The following is a 5,413-nucleotide window of genomic DNA, read 5'->3' as shown; positions in this document are numbered from 1 at the left end:
TATATATATATATAATTCTAATATAGAATGTATATATGATTATTCTAATATAGGATGTGTTTGTCTGAGTATATTAACCCACTAGCTCTGCAGGGTGGTTTTTATTCACAGTTTCAGCTCAAGTGCAATGCCTGATATTATTGATTATGACTGGGTTATTTGAGACGGTCATATTGCTTTTAGATGTTTCTTTTTCAAAAACACGGATGATATTATTATTGCAGCATTATCATGTTTTTTCTCGTATTTTTTTTTTCAACTGTAGAGCAGGCATATACATAACATCATAATGAGAACATTATAGAATATCATGAATTATTTTTGCTTTCCTTGCACATGTTTCCTTTACTCGTTTTTTGAGACTTATCAGTGATCGAAATAAGAAATTGGGAAAAAATAAATGCCCATCCCTTCTAAAGTTGCATTTATTTAATCAAAACAGTAAAAACAGTAATATTGTGAAATATTATTACAATTTAAAATGTTTTCTGATTGAATTTATTTTGGTCTATAAGATTTTTTTTTTTTATTATCAGTGGTGAAAACAGAAAACTAAATTTTAACAAAAAAATATACATTTTATATATAAAAATATATATATTTTTAGAATTCTATGATAAATAGCAAGTTCAAAAGAACTTGCATCATTTACAACAAAACAATGCAAATGCCTTTACTGTAACTTTTGATCAATTTAATGGATCCTTGCTGAGTAAAAGTATCAATTTCTTAAAAAAAGAAAGAAAAAAAAAAATCGGTTACACTTTATTTTAAGGTGTCCTTGTTACAGTGTAATTATATATTTAACTGCTGAGTAATATTAATTAACTACATGTACTTACTAGGGATGCTCCGATCGATGGCCGGAGATCGGTATCGGCCGATTATCACATTTTATGATTCAATCGGTACTCACTAACTTGGCCGATCTCACGAACCGATCGCAATTTGATGACGACAACGCCTGACGACGTACATGATGCGTGGGGACATAAATGATTTGGCGCCACAGTCATGTCATCGCTGGTGTGGAAATGCTATGACGTTTCGAGAAAAAATGAAAAATTCGTTATTTGTTGTGTATGTTTTGCATGATGATATGATGAATGGATGGTTCATTTTTAACAGCAGATTCAGTGACGTTAGAGCTGATCTGCGCCTCACTGCACGCGTCTAGCGGCGCGTTGCGGCTCCACGGCAACCGGAGCTGATCGTGGCCACTCTAATGCTTGTGTTTCTGAAGCGGCTCTCCGTGCTGCTTGGCTAAAAATAGTATGTTTTTTCAATTTGCATGTGTTTTCTTAAGTTGCAGTGCGTTGAGCTCTCTCGGCCACCGTACTTTTGTGAGTTGTCACAGTGTGGAGGACGGAACAAAACCTTGTCGGAGCCGTAAGGGATAACGGTAACATAACACGCTGATTGTGGGCTGCTTTTAAATTAACATTTATTTATAAAACAAAATATCTTCTTTGGCCATATTAGCCTACTCAATAGTATTAACACAGACTTTACTCCTTTCAAACTTTATCTGGAATGTCACCGTTTCTGTCACTGGAACTTCCCGATCAGGCGAACGAACAAACACGAAATCGTCTGCCTCATGAAAAAAAAGTATTAAAAAAAAAGTAGTTAATATTTGCATCATTTATGATTTATTTTATCCACCCGTGACCCACCAGCAAATAATCAGAGTGCATTTTTTATTACCCGACCGGCGGATTATCCGCAGCGCCCGTAGATATAGGAAAAGCAAAATATGTTTGCTGCATAAATCAGATGGATTTACTGAAAATGCAAATTCATTCTCTGCCAGCAGGAGGTGCTTTAAAGCGGAGATTTAAAGCACCTCACAAACGCTGCTTTATCAGGCATATAGCTAACATGCAAGATGAAATGAAAATGACATCGAAAATTTTCTAAACATGGTCTTCCTTCAGAATTACAGTGATATAAAAACACCCACGCCTCATTTTGAGTTTTAAACGTGCAGTAGGCCTACGTGCTCATGTTTATTCAACAAAGCCTTTTGGAAAATCAGTCAGAAAATCCTGAAAATAGGCTAACTTCCGTCAACATAACCAATGTGACCACCTGCTTGCACAGGGAGCGTGCTGGGGACTATTTTCAGGCGCTGCGTAATATCATTGCGCCTGCTGCACCCATGGTACGGCAGCAAAGTTCCTTGATTATTACGCCGGAATGAGAGTATAGTTCCTAGCCATATCGGCCTAGAAAATTGCAACTTTTCATTTCCCTTCGGTCTTAGTACACGATGTAACTACAGAAGAGTCAAGTTTTAGATAGGGAAAATATAGAAACTCTTTGGTCATTTTTGAGCGAGATGCTAACGGTCTAATCAGATTCAATGATCTATGCTAAGCTACAGCTAAAAGTGCTACCGCCAGACCCGGAGATCGGCTGAATGGATTCGAAAACGGTAAAACTCAACTGTTTAACTCTAGGGGAGTTGGAAAATGAGCCTATTTTCAAAAACAGTGGAGTGTTCCTTTAACTTTAACTACGTTTGTAGCCGATGCCATAGCCAGACTGATAAACAAACACAGACCGGAAATTAACTTGTTAACGCCCGATGAAACAGTCTATATAAAGCTTGAAGCATCAGAATCGGTATCGGCCGATCACCATGACAAGAAATCGGTACTCAGTATAGGCTGCAAAAATCCTGATCGTAGCATCCCTAGTATTTACTATATGGTTTGTTTGGCTTAGGGTTACTTGCATGTAGTTATGAATAATTAATTGTTATTATAATAGTAAGTACATGTAACAAGGACACCTTAAAATAAAGTGTTACCACAAAATCTTACTGACCTGATCGTTTTTACCCCCACGTAAAATATGGAAAAATGTTGTTTTACTTGCATCTTCATGTACAGACTGCTGAGACCCACCATGACTTTGTTCTGTATATTTTACTTTGGTAGCTTTGTTTCAAGAATGTTTTGACACAGTTCTGGAGAAATGGAATAAAAGAAAAAAAAAGACTTTTGGTTTCACAGCTAAATGTAATGGTAAACCTTCCACTAAGGTGAAAGTTGTTAGAAGACATGTGACAGTCATTAAGCTTTTCTTTAGCTGAATCGCTAGTGTTGCTTACTTCAGTGATGCTCGACTGTTCCTTTGTTCCTCAGGAATGAGTTCTGGACAACAGTAAACATACACAGATGAGTTCCAGACTGTGCCAGAGCACTCACTGCTAAACACAAATGACTTCTAGAACTATAGGTTTTACTAACAAAAGATGCATATAGTGATATAATTATTTTGCAGCAAACAAACACTCATTAACTTTACTCATAAATGCACAAACCTATGAAGCTTCACTAAATACATCCATCCCACAGCACATGTATAAAATATCAGCCTGCTGATAGATAGACTATTGTGCTAAAAAACATCTAAAGTCAGAGCAAAAAGTCTGCTCTGGGACTTCTTTAAGATGCGTGAACGTGTTCTTGCCTGTGTGTATTTCAGCTTGAGCAAATGAACTAGACTCAAGGTGTTACAATTTTTCAATTTAATGCTGCAGGTAAAGGTAGTGATGTTACCGCTAATATACTCTAACAATTTGCTTTCTCTCTCTGTTTTTTAAAGTCCATATTGATTTTGGCATTAGAGTTTGTATTAGAGTAATTCTTTTAAATGTCTTGAGTTCAGATTCATGTTCTCAGAGGTGTAAATAGGTGCTTGGATCACACACCATCTGAAACATTTCAGTTTGTCATATAGGTTTTCGTTGCACTTGTGAAAGGTGACAGACAACACAATCCCAGCAGTGCTAGCGTGGCAGTATGGCCTTTTAAAGAGAGCAATTTACTAGCCTTTCTGTATAATAAAGTAAAGTGTAAATGTAGATATGTGTAGATGGTTAGATATGTGGTTAGTCATTAGCACTAACTAAATAAGCCTACACCTTCAGTCTGGGTATAAAACAATGATGTGTTTGATCAGTTTGTGCATATTTGAATTTTCATTAAGCTTTATTGAATCATAGATTACATTCCAGTGGCATCCAGTCTCATTCATTGCAAGTGCTTAGAACCATTTTAGCAGTTGTGTGCTCATTGGTCTCTTGGAACAGGCCTGTAGGTTTGGTGTTTATATGGTTAGACACCATTTTATTTCATATGGCTGATTTTGTTTTAATCTAAATGTTTGTATGATGATGTTGTATATGAAATGTTATATAATGTGTCTATAGCATGCCTGTTCTCTGTTTGTGTTCTTTGTTAGAAGAGTTCTGTGTCTTGATTCTCTTATTTGCCTTTGCTTAAAAGTAATAATTAATCATGTTAAAACACACCCTGCTGTCCACACGAACGCGGTTATTTTTAAAACCGCAGCTTTTTCTACGCGGTTTGGCCGTTCGTCCACACACAAAGGCAGCACCAGGTCACTGAAACCGAACATTTTTGAAAACGCCTGCCAGGGTGAAGATTTTCAAAAACTCCGGTTGCGGTGTTATCGTGTAGACAGCGAAACCGGAGTTTTTGGCTTGTGACGTCAGAGCCTGCGCTGTTATCTCCGCCTACTGGAAACTTTTTCAGGCTTCTGATTGGCCAACATGGCTTTACGGTTGAGATTATATCACCACCTGTTGGTTTGGCATGCTCTTGACAGTGCTTAATAGCATGCGTTTGCGTTTTCATGTGGACAGAGATTTTTTTTAAAACGGGAGGAAAAACTCAGTTTATAAAAATACCCGTGTATGTGTGGACATGGCCTAAGTCCTCTTGAAAATATCCTACTTATAAATTCGGAAAAATTTTAGGTGATTTTCGTCAAAATAAAGTGAACTCAATGGACACTTTTCTCTTTCCATGCATGCACTACCTAAGTTTGGGATCTGCAAAACATAAATAAAAATGTAGTAAAACAGTAATATTGCAAAATATTATTATTATTGTTGTTATTGCAATTTAAAATGACTGTTTACTATCCGAAAATGTTAAAATTTATTCAATTAATAAAAATTTTGCTCCAGAAACATTTCTTATTATTATCAGAGATATAGAAAGTTTAAAAGAACAGCATTTACTTGAAGTAGAACATTTTGTAACTTGGTAAAAGTGTTAACGATTGCTTTTGATCAATTTAATGTGTCCTTGCTGGTAAAAAGTAATAATGTCTTTCATAAAAAATAAAAAAAATCAATCAACAATTACCCTCGCACACCTGTAGGTGATCGATATGTGCGTAGGATAAACAACCAAAAACAGGTAGAACATCAAAGCAAAAAAGAATAAATCCCGCACACTCTCAGTACTTGCGAATGTATCAAAAATAGATTTATTCACAACTTTTTGGTGCTATGATCTTAATCAGCCATATATAGACAGTTCCAACACAATCCAATTTAAAAAGAAAAACAGATAGTGTGTGGGATTTATTA

The 5,413-nt window shown here is 36.0% G+C and overlaps 1 protein-coding gene across 1 annotated transcript in view; it reads left to right on the top strand.

Moving 5' to 3' along the window:
* pias1a (protein inhibitor of activated STAT, 1a) overlaps positions 1-5,413 on the top strand; it is a 49,763-nt gene that overhangs the window by 23,614 nt on the left and 20,736 nt on the right. The gene's annotated exons all lie outside the window — the stretch shown is intronic.

This window comes from Sinocyclocheilus anshuiensis, unplaced genomic scaffold, assembly GCF_001515605.1.
Source record: "Sinocyclocheilus anshuiensis isolate Anshui unplaced genomic scaffold, SAMN03320099.WGS_v1.1 scaffold154, whole genome shotgun sequence".
Lineage (NCBI taxonomy): Eukaryota > Metazoa > Chordata > Actinopteri > Cypriniformes > Cyprinidae > Sinocyclocheilus > Sinocyclocheilus anshuiensis.
Note: the sequence above shows the minus strand (reverse complement) of the source record. Positions and strands in the feature narration are given on the sequence as shown.